Source organism: Hibiscus syriacus, unplaced genomic scaffold (genome assembly GCF_006381635.1).
Source record: "Hibiscus syriacus cultivar Baekdansim isolate YM2019G1 unplaced genomic scaffold, ASM638163v2 tig00111344_pilon, whole genome shotgun sequence".
Classification (NCBI taxonomy): domain Eukaryota; kingdom Viridiplantae; phylum Streptophyta; class Magnoliopsida; order Malvales; family Malvaceae; genus Hibiscus; species Hibiscus syriacus.
Window position 1 is genome coordinate 143,905 of NW_024063067.1, and position 15,071 is coordinate 158,975.

The following is a 15,071-nucleotide window of genomic DNA, read 5'->3' on the forward strand; positions in this document are numbered from 1 at the left end:
CGTCTTTCAGATCCAATGTTTCCACTTGATTTAATCAAGAATTTTTTTTTATCAAAAATATTATTATTTTTAATATTTTTAATAAAATATTGTCTAAGATATTATTTTTTATTAAAAATGTTATTATTGATTTTTTTAGAAATATTTAATATATTCAGTAAAATGTTATTTAAAATATTATTTTTTTATTAAAAATATTAATATTAGATATTTTATTAAAAATATTAAAAAATTTAATTTTAAATAAAAATAATAATATTTTAAATATTTTTTTATTAAAAATATTAAAAAAATAATAATATTATTAATAACTCATTTTCTTAATTGTATATTAAGACTAGAACTATCCGATTTCATCTCTTCTCTTTTCAACCGTCCGATGGGAAATTCTCTTCTTTTTTCACATTAAACAATCGCAACAAACTATCTCAACTCCCTTTCTCCCCTCAGTTTGACTGTCTTTTTAGGCTTCGCTCTGAGCCATCAAAAGCCCAAGTAAATAATAAAACACTCTTCGGCTGCCACTTCGAGCTTTGGGTTTTTTAAGTAAAATTTTTGTTCCAGAAAAGCGATGTTTTTTACGAGGAGATTCATCATTGTTTTGTTCTCTGATCTTCTTTGGTTTACCTCTTTTTTACACTGCCCAATGCCCGGCTGAAACGTGGCGTTTCTTCCTGTAGGCGTTCGCGTTTTCCGTTACTGATAGCGGTTTCGTTCTGCGTTTCCAGTACTCAGACCGGTATGTTTTGCTTGGTTCCCGGGAAATTTTTTTAATGCTGTTGAGTGTTGAAGTTAACAAGCACATTTCTTTCCTTTCCTTTTCCGCTCTTTTTTGTTTAAAAGAATAATTATTATAAGCATTAGACACTGTCTGGAACTCGGATTCCTAAAAGAGAAAAGATAAAGTGAAGTGGAGTGAATCTTTTATTCGAGTGAAATATTGTTTTTCTTTGAAAAAACAAAAACAATTTGCGTCTAATTAATTTGGTGAAATAAACGACATTTTTAGTACATTGAAGTTCGAAAAAATATTGCGTCTGTTGTTTTGAATAAGCTGAGGTCGATCTGGTCGTCTCCAGTAAATTTAAGCTGATCGGCGATAACTCTTCATCTGTACTCTATCTGAATAATTACTCTCAATCCCTTTTTTCATCCTTATGGACCACTCACTCCCGATTCTTTTCAAACTACACATCTTGATCATCTGGTTTCAATTTCAAATTTGTCTTCACCCCCTTTGTCAATGTGTCAGCCGTGACTCGTGAAACTTTTGAATTTCGTTCACTCTCATTTGGAACCTTTAGCAGAAATGATTACTGTATATCTTTTTTGCAGTAAATTTGTTAGTTTTTTAATTTATTCGCGCTCTGTTAACTGTGATTTTTTATATTTAGTCTGGATAATATTGAAAAAAAGTGCATTGATTTTAATTGTTTATCTAGGAATCATGGTAATTTGTGGCTTTTTATGGGGTACTGGGAAACAAATTTGATGGAACCCTTGTGCTTACTGAGGAGATTTTGCTTGTGAAATAAGTTTTATGGCTGAACTGGTTTGTTGCAATCTTTTGGTTTAGGCATTTGCAGCTCTACTTTCTATTAGTGTATTAGTACTTCCAATGTTTTAGGATACTGTAAAAGAGATTAAGCTTTGAGTTTTGATCCCTTTTTTTTTTTACATTGTTTAGGGTTTAAATGGTAAAACTAGCTGAATATACTCGAATTAATAAAGATTGCTGCTTGTGGGTGACAATGATAGCCCGCAACTTCATCAATGTTAAGAGAATCGATGCTCGTTGCTTTAGGGTTTTATGCACTCTTGGTTGCTCTCTGAACCTTCCTCTTTCATTTGTTTCGAGGACCTTATACCACTATGCATGTGATAGACTGGTTTTTGTTTTCGGTTTGATCTGGTTTTACAGTTTTGTTGTATAATGTTTGTTCTTATGTCCAGTGTGGCACGAATGATGTGAATCAAGTCAAAACTGTGCCACTGAAAAGGATATGGAGAACTAATACAATCTATGGAAGGCCATTTAGACTCAAACGGAATTCAAGAGGCTAATCCTTTGGGACTTCTGTGAAGACCATGTTGCCCCAACCGAGCCATAGGGAAAATATGCAAGGCAGGTTTAAACCTGAAAGGCCTAATTTTTCATATGCTGATCTTCTTCAAGAAAATGCAAAAGGTGGAAAAGAGGTTTTGTCTAAATCTTCATGGAAGAATAAAAAACAACATGCTGATTTCAAGGCAAAGGACGAAGAAGAGCTTGTGAAGTACATGTCACATTTACCAAGTTATCTGGAGAGAGGAGCAAAATATCCCCGAGAAAAAGTTTTAAATGTTGGGGTCCTTGACTGGGGGCGTCTTGAAAAATGGCAGGGTAGCTATAAACAGATTTCACATAGTAGTATTTCTTCACTTTCCAGCAGCAACACATCTTCATCAATATCAGCAGATGAGTCATCAGCACATTCAAGCACAGGTCACAGTTTCTCTCCCACTCGTCAACGGTTACAGCACCCTGCACCGCAATCTCATCTGATGCCCATTCCCATAGAAGGCCATTTGCCTTCTGTCAAACCTTTCAGGGAAAACATTGGAAAGTTTCAAGATCTCAAGACTCCCAGGAGAAGCACTTTCACTGTTCTAGAAAAATTCATCAGAGAAGATAAATCCTTTTGCAAAAGTAATCCACAAATCAAGCTGGAACAGTTGAAGAGAAGAGAAATGCTCCCAAAGATTGATTCAGAAAGTGGAACTGAGCCAAGTGGGGTAAAAGAAAATGCAGCATCATGTGGGAAGGTGAAAGTGAAGAACCAACGTGGTGAAATTATGAAAAAAGCTGAGATGTTTCAAGAAGTTGTTCCAAAAGGGGCTAACCAAGACGTCAATGGGAAAAAAAACACAGTTGTCATCCTTTTGCCAAGAGATTTGCCCGAAACAAATCATTCAGGAGCAGCTAACCTTTCTGATTTGACAACTAAGTCGAGTAAAAAAAAACAGAACCTAAGCAGCACAGGACCTTCACAGAAACATTGAAAGAGGCTTACATTGCCAAGCATAGTTCCGATTTCTATCATTCAGGCCCGTTCCCAGTGAACTTAATGGCTTTAAATCAGAGAGATCTCAATCTGTACCTCTTGCAGCAAAGGTTGAAATTACTTCTTCCAGAAGGAGAACCGGAGAGGAGAAAAAGTTAAATGCAACAAAGGCAGCTTCTGCTGCAAAGGAGGCCTGCAAAGGACTGGACCCAAAAGTACACAAGGTTGCGTCTGAAAAATTCAAAGCACTTCTCCTTTTGGTCCTCTTAGCTTCAGCATCGGTAAGACAGGCAAAAGTTCTGGCCTCAAAGAGGATTCTTCTATGCCTCAGATGAGTTCGACATGTAGTTCTGCCAAAACCAAGCCAAATAATCTTGTTGCTTCTGGTGTTGATACTTCTTGTGGTGAAACACTCAATGCTAAAAGCAGATCCAGGTCCAGCCCTTTGAGAAGATTATTAGACCCACTTCTGAAACCAAAGGCAGTTAACTGCCGCAGTTTTACCAATCAACTACAGGAGTCAATTATAAGAGAAGGTGCCTGTAAGTCATCAGAATGGACAAGGCATTCATCTGTGACTGTGCACTCAATGAAAGCAAAATCAAATACAATCAGTCATTGCACAATCAATGTAACTGATTCAGCACCGAACAAAAAGAATGGTTCTTCAGTAGCTCAAGCTCTTCTCAGAGTTCAAGTTAAGAATGGGTTGCCTCTGTTAACATTTGCTGTCGATAATGAGAGTAATATACTTGCAGCCACAGTAAAGCTGTTAAGTTCGTCGGGTAAGGGTGGTTATGAATGCATTTACACATTCTTTTCCGTTCAAGAAGTCAGGAAAAAGAATGGTATGTGGATAAATAAAGGAGGAAAAGGCAAAGGTCAGGATTATGCCCCTAAAGTTGTTGCCCAGATGAAAGTTTCTGGTTCTGACTTTTCTCATTTGCCCAGACCAAACCATGTGGATCAATTTAGCACTAGAGAGTTTGTTCTTCTTACCTTGGATGTAGGACAGCAGAAAACTTCACAAGCATCTGATTTCCAGCCAAATGATGAGCAGGCAGCTATTGTTGTGAAGATCCCAAAAAGGAACGGTAGAAATTCAATCAGAGATGGGTATTTGATTGATAAGCGTCACAGCATGTCTGATGCCGCGTTGAAAGCGTGTGTTCCGGAGGTAAAGCTTGAATTGAATTCTAGGAAAAAGGGTTCTTTTGTGGGTGTTCAAGACATTAGTGCTACAGTCATACTTCCAGGTGGTGTGCATAGCTTGCCAAATAAAGGTGAACCTTCTTCACTGATCCAACGATGGAAATCAGGTGGAGCATGTGATTGTGGTGGTTGGGATTTGGGCTGCAAACTGAGGATTCTGTCCAATAAGAGCCAAGCAACCCACGACCTAGTTCGTTGAAAGGTTCTTCAACTTTTAATCAATTTGAACTTTTCTTTAAGGTATTATTCTGGATCTTTGCCAATCAATCTAGAATGTCAACCATATTATAATAGAAAATGCCAAGTGATTTCATTCTTTGCTTTAACTATAACATACAGGGTGGAGCACAAGACAAGAAGCCTTTCTTCAGCTTGGCTCCTTTCAGTGATGGTATCTATTCAGTCGAGTTCAATTCATCGCTTTCTCTTATGCAAGCATTCTCGATTTGTATTGCTGTTTGGGATAGTGGAAATCACTGCGAGCTGTCAGAATTAGTTCCCTCATATGAAGAAAGAACGTTGGAGGGAAACCATGTTAAATGACGGAACAAGTGAACCTAATCCAATCGAAGCAGATCCCCCCCTGCTAGGTATGTTTCATATCGTCCCGTTTCTCCGGTCAGAAGGGTCTAGAAGAATCTCGCACAATGAACGACGATGTAATTAAGTGTAAAGGGTATAATTAGATACCATATATATTTCTGTTAGTCGGGTTAGGCAATGGTCGGTGAGATATCTATCACCGATGACTAATAAGTAGTGAACAAGGCTTGTTTGTGAAAGCCAGGGACAGGTTCCCCCTCAGAGCTTCGGGTCGGATTTTGATTCGCTTTCGACAAAAGAAGCAAATGTCTGATGTAGCATGAACAAAATTTTCCGTCAGTGTAAGTGTGCATATAATCAAGGAATTATGATAATTGCCATCTGCTTTGCTCCCTAGTTATTTGAACATATAAGTACATAGATATTTACAGAGACAGATTACACAGCAGAAGCCATTTATATAGGACCAGATGGTCAATAATCAAAGATGATAAGAAAAGCTTCAATTGGCATTCAGAGAATTAAAGCAAGAAAAAGGCTGGAAGATTTTACTTTGAAGGCCACATGTAGGGGCTTTCGATTACTACACTGACAAAATTAGGGAACATAACATGTGATGCCTTTTATTTTTGGGTTATGGCGGATTGCACCAATGATTCAATTGAATAATTGCCTTAGCCAATTGCCACCGACCTTCCCATTTCACCATCACCTTTTTTTTCCCTTTTAAATTGACCCATAGTAACTATACCTCTTCAAATAATTTGAAACTTGGAAAGAATAAAATCATCATACGGTACCCATATATTTATTATCACCCTCGGTGCTTAACAGTGTATTTGAACTGAGCAATGATTTCAAAAAATTAATCTGAATCGAACAACATAATTTAGTTTGGTTAAGATGTTTTATTTTGAGGTCTCGAATTTGATAACAAAAAATGTAGGGATGTGAGCGTTTAATGCCAAAGGGTTGATAGTTTATCTTGAACGGATTTTGCCTTCAACTGACCTCAAATTAATAAAATAAAAAAAGAAACTTTGCCATTTGGCTTGGTTTCAATTTTTTCATATGAAACCAATTGTTCCAAGTCAAACTGAATTAAAGAAAAACAATAATGATGTAAATTAAATTATTTTTGAATATACCCTACAGTGTAAGTAAAACATAAAGTGAATCTTGGTACGTTATTTTCTCCATATCATAGACGTAATTTCAGCATCAAGGCTACTGTTTGCTTCCCTTTTTCTTTTGGCTAAAATCTAGGGGTACTGCCATGCAATGAAAGCTCGTTTGTTCGCCATTTCAGTGTCAGATCTTTTTCTTAAAGTATATTTTGTTGGAGTTGCATTCACTCCCTTTCTTTCTTTTTGTTTTCTTTTCCCAGCTGCTTTTACGCAAAGGCTACCCAAAAAGCATAGCTAATCTGTTTGCAGCTAACTTTCACAACCCTAGGCATTAGAGAAGAGTGGCAAAACTTCAATCCCTCCCATGCATTTTGAATCATTCATTTCCAATGAAACAATGGGTTAAATTATTAAAATAATAATATTTTATTTTACTAAAATAACACCCAAAAAATTTATTTCTCATAATGACACTCATTTCTCTCACACAAGATGAAAGGCGGGTTTATGTGATAGCACCTCTGAAAAAACTTTCTCAAGAAAACACCTTTTAAAAATCTCTTCATAGAGTATGATCATAATTTACTTTTTTTGTACGTGATCTTCCACATAAGCAAAAGTGTTTCATTGAGAAAGAGTCTTTCAAAAGGTGTTACCACATATATACACCTTCATCTTATGTGGTCGAAATAGGTGTCATTTTGGTAAATAATTTTTAGATATTATTTTAGTAAAAAAAAATAATAAAAGAATAATATTCTAATCATTTATCCGGAAACAATATTTTCTAAAAGTTGCTGTTGGGTAGGTAGGAGCGAATTTTTTTGGTGGGTTATAATAAATAATGTGTCTCGTGTCTCATTCGTTTTTATAAATTACCATTTTATTTTTTTATATTAGTTAATTGCTGTATCAATATTTTCATTAACAATCACTACAAGTGATTTGATTGAAATCATTTTTGTAAATTATAATAAAAATAAAACTATTTTTATAATTTGACGACTATGCATGTAATTTACTGTATCTCTAATGAAACAAGATAAATAATGAAATAGAACATATGTATGAAGTAATGAAAGTTGAACACCAAAATATAATTGAAGCATTCAATTATGAAAAACAATGATACGTCATTGCAAAAGAATGTATGTTCATTACTAGTAAATGAGAAAATATCAGCAATAAGTAAAACACATAATTGGGTTGCTATTATACAGCTTCATTATTTAAGTGGTCCTATGAATAAAAATGGGGTTTTCTCCCTCTATTTGTTTTTCCTTTTTACATTTCATTAAAATAAAAGAGTTAATTGAACCTTGTATATCGTAATAGTTATTTTGAAGTATTAATATTATGTAAATAAACATATTTATTAATCTAATATCAATTTAAATTTAAAAAATATCAAAAATTTTTAATATCACAAGTTAAAATCTTTTGCACAAAAAATATTTAATGAATTTCTCTATCAACAAAGGCATGTAGAATTTTGATTTAAATTACATAAAAATGTGTTCTATTGTATGGAAGTATAATTTAATGTTAATTTAATGTAAATTTAGTTTAAAATATTATCATTTTCAACCTAAAAAATTATATAAATTTGTAACAATTTCAATTACAATAAAAAAAAGTTACATTGCGGGAGGGTGTTAGGGCTTATAACAAAAAAAATTATATAAAATTTTAACATTTTCGGTTGCAATTGAAATGGCTATGAATAATGTAATATTTTTCATTTTTAACTTATAATGTTATTTTGTCCGGCCTAAAAAGTTACACTTTTAATAAGATTTTCGGTTATAATCGATTTGTGTCGTTTTTAACCTTATATTAAGTTGTATTTTAGAATTCTCATTGTTCGATAAAACTACACTAACAAAAATCATCTGGCATTGGTTAAACAATAATGTAGTTGCTCCTTCAACCTTGAGAACAAAGTTGAGTTGATAGACTCTTGGATGGAGATTGGCTTCAGTAAAGAATGTTGGCTTCCTTTTCATGTTGCAAGTGGAGCTCCAGGAACTCTTTGAACATCTTAAACTCGCTTGATCCAATGGTTTAAAATGCGGTAGTCTATGTTAACAATGTGCATCATAGATAAAAAAAAATCGATCCCACACTTTCACAGGTCCAATCACAAAAAACAAAATTGCATAATTTAAACTAATATTAAATATATTTTTATTAGATTTGAGATTATTTTCTTGAAATTTATTTAAAAAAATAAATAAGAGATAAATTTATAAATTTACGTTTTTTTACATAATCAATCAAGAAGCAACATCTTGATACGTCTTGTCACGTAGGACAAAAACATTATTAATAAAAATATTTTTAAGACGTGATTAACTGAACATATTTTCATCTTAGGTTATAAAAAATATACCATTTTTAAATTAATATTATTTATGTATCATTTAGATAAAAAGTAATTTAAATATTATTCTTATAAAATTATCTTATATTTCACCTAAAATGTAAAATTATTTATAATAGTTGATGTTGTCAAATCATTGATCTAAGATTTTAAATTATTTTGTAATTGGAGAAAGGTGTGCGGTGGCAAGTAGGCTCGGGTACCTCAATATCCAGATGGAATGATTTTTCGCTCTCGGAGTGTGTTCTGTATCGAATTTGTTCTCCCCAAATGAATGTGGTAAATCGTGTCTCTGATCTTATCGATGGAAGTGGAATGAGAACCTTATTGCTTCTATTTTTAACGAGGAGGAAACTGAAAAGATTTTGGCTATCCCGATTGCAAGCTTTGATCTTGAGGATTGTCGCGTTTGGTGTGGGGAGAAATCGGGGCTCTATAGTGTTCGGAGTGGGTACATGCTTTTCTTACCTAGTTCGAATCCGACCCGTCACTTCCTCGTTTAATCAAGATCCAAGTTTGGAAGTTTACTTTTAATTTTATTCCAACCAAACATAATCTGATAGTGAACAGGTTGATTCATGTTCCTTACTGTCAAAGATGTGTGAATGGTGTTGAAACCAATATACATATTATTCGAGATTGCTCATTTCTAGAGGTGTATGGAGTAATTTGGGTGTAAGTTGGCCTCAAATGTCGATGGGGGAGACATTTTACATTGGCTAGGTTGGTTATTACTCAATAAGCATGGTGCAAGCAGTACAATCATTTTAGTTACTATATGGCCCTATGGTATGTCAGGAATATGTTAACTTTTGGAAAATATGGAGTGAATATAAAGTGTAATATTATTTAAAAAACTCTCAATTATTTTATATTAGACGTTAACTTTTGACATATAAGATGCTCAAACTCATAACATCAAGAGATAACACCAATATTTTAATTATTAAGATAATTTGATTCATATATAATTATATTCTTTGAATTAGTATAATTTGAATATGTTACTTAAGTTTTTAAGTCTAGAATTCAAGTAATTTGAATTATTCGTTCAATTTATTCCAATTTCAAACTATTTTAACTCATATTATTTTAAGTTAGAATTATTTTAAAATTTGTACTGAACGGGTTTATATTATTAACTTTTATAGTCAAATCAAATTAAACTCCGGTTCAAATTAACCAGTTTGTTTGGATCTTAATTTTTGTTTGTGTAAAAAATGCAAATAATACTTTTATTATAGGCCACTTTTTTGTTTCAGTCCCTCAATTATAAGATGTTATAAAATAGTCATTAGGCTTAAAAATAAAAATTTGATATTTTTCCGTTAAAAAATTGACAAATAATATGTAAATAATAATATTAGTATAATAAAAAATTAACATTTAAAAAATAGAAAATTCTACAATGTTTGACGGGCACTACTGGGCACCATTAATTTAATTTATAAAAATTTAAAATTCTAAAATTCTCAACATATAGTTATAAATTAATTAAAAAATAAAGGTAAAATATTTAAAATAAGATATTAATTGCATTATTTTCTATAATCTTTTTTAGATAAATTGTATCAGTGATCACCTAACTATGTAGCCCCTTTTCATTTTGACCATCATTTTTTAATTAGCTCACCCAAATATTTAATTGCATTCAATCATGCCACTTGTCATTAATATTTAACGGAAGTGTTGATGTGGCAGTTAATAAAATTGTATAATTACACATTTGATCATTGTTACTTATATATTCTATTACTTTGGTCCTAATTTTAATAAATTAAAATAAATTTATTCTTCGAATCAAATTGAGTCACGTGTCACTAATATCAAATATCATGGCATGTGTCACCCTCTGGTGGAAAGAAAATTAAGAATGGTAGAGGAGAAAACAGGGGACCTGAACTAACAACCCTTGGGTGAGAAAGGAGAAGTTCAACCATTAGGCCAAGTTATTTTTGGTTTAAAATAGACTACATGTTGTATATAATTTGTTTCTTAGTATAATATTAAATTCTTAATATATTAACTTAAAATCACATCTTAACATTGAAAAATATATTTTATTGTTATCTTAACTAAAATATATATTTTAATCTTATCTTAACTTATAAAATATATTTTATTTCTACCTTAACTTAAAAATATATTTTATTTTTATCTTAACTTGTTACGTATATTATATTCTTAACTTAAAATTATATATTTTAATTTAATTTAAAAATTATATTTTATTCTTATTTTAATTTAATAAATATATTTAATTTTTATCTTAAATATAAAAAATAATTTTTATCTTAATTTTAAAATATTATAAGAATAAAATTTAGATATTTAAGTAAAGATAAAATATTTTTTTAAGTTTAGAAAATACTAAAATATTTTACTCGAGCATTTTCTCAAGGGGAAAAGGTCTTCATAAAGTCGGTTCTACAAGCGATCGTTGTTTATGCTATGAATTAGTTTTTGCTTCCAAAGAGTTTATGTGCAAAGTTAGAAAGTATTATGACACGGTTCTGGTGGAAAAGTCTAAAAAGAAACGTGGTATACAATGGTGTCAATGGAAAGTTTTATGTCAGCTCAAGGAGAACGGAGGACTTGGTTTTTGGTATCTAGCTAAATTTAGTAACATCCTTCTCACAAAACAAGAATAACGTTTGTTCACTAATCTGACTTCGCTCGTGGGTAGGGTGCTCAGAGCTAAGTATTTTCCTTCAGGTGATTTTATGTCTTCATGTTTAGGCTCTTCGCCTTTTACATTTGGCACAATATTTGGAACGCGAAGGGGTTACCTGAGATGGGGTTACTGTTGAAATTCAAAGCAAGCAGCCACCAATTCAAAAGCAGCTGACGGCTAAATTTGGTCCATGGTGGGCTGCCTAATTTTGTTGAAAAATAGGCAGTAATTGTTGAAATGTAATAGGGTTAATTACATTTTTGTCCCTGCACACTTTAGGGTACTTACAAGATTAGTCTTAAGCTTCAACTATAAATACTCTAACCCATTTAGCTTCAAGATCATCCCAAATCATTTATTTCTCCCAATACGAGAGAGCTTTTTGTGAGTAGTGAGTGTTTTGTAAACACCTGTAAATTTTCTCTCTTAGTAAAAGATCTGCAACAGTCCGGAGACGTAGGCATAATTGGCTGAACTCCATTATCAATTTCAGGTATTATTTTTACTTTTATTGCATTCTCACTAATCTGGTTATAGGGAAATTACTCGTTTATTTCCCAACAACTAGTATCAGAGCTTTTGGTTATGAATTTTATCAATTTTTACGAGGTTACTAGTCATTACTATTTACATGAATAGTGAATTTTAGGAATAGTAAAAATTTTGTCGGCAATACGAATTTGTCGACAGAGGTGTTTTGATACACGGCAGTTCACAGAAATTGTCAGAAATGATCCAAAGAAGCCATATTCGAGTGGGAGCGATGGCTGCAGACGAAAGGAATGTGAAAATTGAAAAGTTTGATGGTGCAGACTTTGGCTTTTGGAAGATGCAGATTGAAGATTTTTTGTACCAATAAAATCTATATCAACATCTCTCAGGAAAACAACTAGAGGGCATAAAGAATAAAGACTAGGCTCTTCTCGACAGACATGCCCTCGAAGTTATCCAACTGACGTTATCCTGCAATGTTGCTTTCAACATAGCTAAGGAAAAGACTACGGAAGATCTTATGGCGGCTCTCTCCAGTATGTATGAGAAGCCATCGGCCTCAAACAAAGTTCACTTGATGAGGCAATTATTCAATTTGCGGATAGCGGAAGGGGCATCAGTGGCTCAACACCTGAATGAACTCAACACAATCACAACCCAGTTGAGTTCCGTGGAAATTGAATTTGATGATGAAGTTCGAGCTTTAATTCTCTTATCATCTCTACCAGACAGTTCGAATGCTACTGTTACAGTAGTTAGTAGCTCGTCGGGAAACAGTAAATTGAAATTCGACGATGTTCGGATCTGGTATTGAGCGAAGAAATTCGACGGAGAGAATCGGGTGTAGCATCAAACTCCTCACCTTGCACATGGAGTCTAGAGGGAGAACTTCAGAAAGTTCAAATCGTGGCAGATAAAAATCCAGAAGGGGAAAATCAAGAACATGAAAAAAAATTTTACCTGTTATAATTGTGGCAAGAAGGGTCACTTTAAAAGAGATTGACGAGCACTGAAAGAGACCAGCGCACAGGAATCTACCAACATGACAGAGAGACAGGTGATGTCATGATTCTAAGCGTCAACAGTTCGATTGAATCATGGATCTTGGATTCAGGGGCATCTTTCCACTTCACCCCATGCCAAGAAATCATGGAGAACTATGTCAGTGGTGATTTTGGGAAGGTTCATTTAGCTGATGATGAAACCTTGAATATCGTCGGAAAATGAGACATCCGATTAAAGTTTCCAAACCAGATCACCTAGAAGCTGACGGGAGTGAGACATATTCCTGGCCTTAAAAGAAATTTGATTTCTGTAGGACAGCTTGATGGAGAAGGATATAGTACAACCTTTTCAGGTTGTGAATGGAAGATTACCAAAAGAGCACTCGTCATTGCTCGTGGTAAGAAGACTGATACTCTCTATGTATCTTCAAATTTATGTCACCTTCATGGATGATTCTACGAGGAAGGTGTGAGTTTATTTTCTGAAGAAGAAATCATAAGTCTTGGATACCTTCAGAAAATGGAAGGCCATGGTGGAAAATGAGACTGGTTTGAAAGTGAAGCAGTTGAGGTCTGATAATAGAGGAGAGTACAAAAATATGAGATTCATAGATTTTTGCGCAAACAATGGGATCAACATGGAACTGTGACAATAGTTCCCATGACACCGCAGCAGAATGCCGTAGTAGAGCGCATGAACAGAACTCTGAATGAACGTGCCAGAAGTATGAGGATACATGCTGGCTTGCCCAAATTTATATGGGATGATACTATTAACACTGCAGCTTACCTGATCAACCGTGGGCCCTCAGTTCCCTTGGATGGTGGAATACCATAGGAAGTTTGGAGTAAGAAAGAAATAAAACTTTCACACTTAAGAGTGTTTGGTTGTATTTCTTATGTACACATAGATTATGCTGAAAGAAGTAAACTTGATGTCATGTCCAACAAATGTGTATTTGTTGGTTATGGTGGTGATGAGTTTGGTTATCTATTTTGGGACTACGAAAATCTGAAGATCATCAGAAGCAGAGATGTCATTTTCAATGAAAATGTGATGTACAAAGACAGGTCAACCATAGAATCAAATAGCTCCAATATTGAAGCTGAAACAAAAGAATTTGCTGAGTTTGAGGATATTTCTAGAAATGATGTTCAGATCAGTGCTGAATTCCTAAACTAACCTAGCGTTATTCGCCTTATTTTCACTACTTGTTGCTGACTGGCAATGGTGAACCAGAGTGCTATGATGAAGCAATGCAGGTGGAGGAGTCAGTCAAGTAGGAGTCTTCCATGAAAGATGAGATAGACTCGCTTATGTCAAATCAGACGTGGGAATTAGATGAATTACCACCAGGCAAGAAAGCACTCCATAACAAGTGGATTTACAGGATCCAGTCGTAAAACTCATCTGAGCAGAAAATTATAGCTATAGAGAATCTACATCTTGAGCAGTTAGATGTGAAGACAACTTTCCTTCATGGTGATTTGGAGGAAGAAATCTATATGAGGCAGCCAGAAGGCTTCATAGAGGCAGACAAGAAAAACCTGGTATGCAGGTTGAAGAATAACTTGTATGGTTTAAAACAAGCTCCTAGACAGTGGTACAAAAAGTTTGATAGCTTCATGGGTAGCAATGGTTTTACCAGATGCCAAGCATATCATTGTTGCTACATCAAGAAGTTCGACAACATCTTCATTATTTTATTGTTGTATGTTGATGACATGCTCGTTGCAGGGCCAGACATGCAAGAGATTATAAACTTGAAGCAAAAATTATCGAAGTAGTTTGCAATGAAAGATCTGGGTGCAGCAAAGCAGATTCTTGGGATGAGAATTAAGAGAGACACAAAGTCGGGAACTTTGATGTTATCACAAGCTGAGTACATCAATAAAGTACTCTCCAGGTTCAACATGCAAGATGTTAGTCCAGTAAGTAAACATTTATGTGTTCATTTTAGACTCTCCAAAGAACAGTCACCAAAGACGGAGGAAGAACGTGCACACATGGTGAAGGTGTCGTATGCCTCAACAATTAGAAGTCTGATGTATGCCATGGTTTGTACTATACCAGATATTGCTCATACAGTTGGAGCTGTTAGCAGGTACATGAATAATCCAGGCAAGGTACACTAGGAAAAAGTCAAATGGATCCTCAGATATCTGCGGGGTACTACAAACAAAGCACTTTGTTTCAAAGGTGGAGATATGATACTAACAGACTATGTAAATGCTGACTTAACCAGAAATATTGACATCAGAAGGAGCACTACAGAGTATGTCTATACTCTAGGATATACTGTAGTGAGTTGGGTTTCTCAATTACAGAAGATAGTTGATCTCTCCACAATTGAAGCAGAATATGTCATTGTTACAGAAGCCAGCAAGGAGATGGTTTGGCTCTAAAGTTTCTTGGAAGAGTTAGGCAAACCTCATAAAAGAAAAGACTGGATTGAGGCCCAACGAAATATGAATGACACCGAAATAGTCTGGATTGCGTATTGGTTACCCAAGAAAGATATATTTAACAAATACGACAATAACAATTTTGCTATGTTATATGGACTGTGGGGGAAATTGGATATACTCCTT

At 34.0% G+C, this 15,071-nt stretch overlaps 1 pseudogene; it reads left to right on the forward strand.

The window, feature by feature from the left end:
- Positions 1-540: 540 nt before the first annotated feature.
- On the forward strand, positions 541-5,193 carry LOC120159259 (annotated as a pseudogene).
- The last annotated feature ends 9,878 nt before the right edge of the window (positions 5,194-15,071 follow it).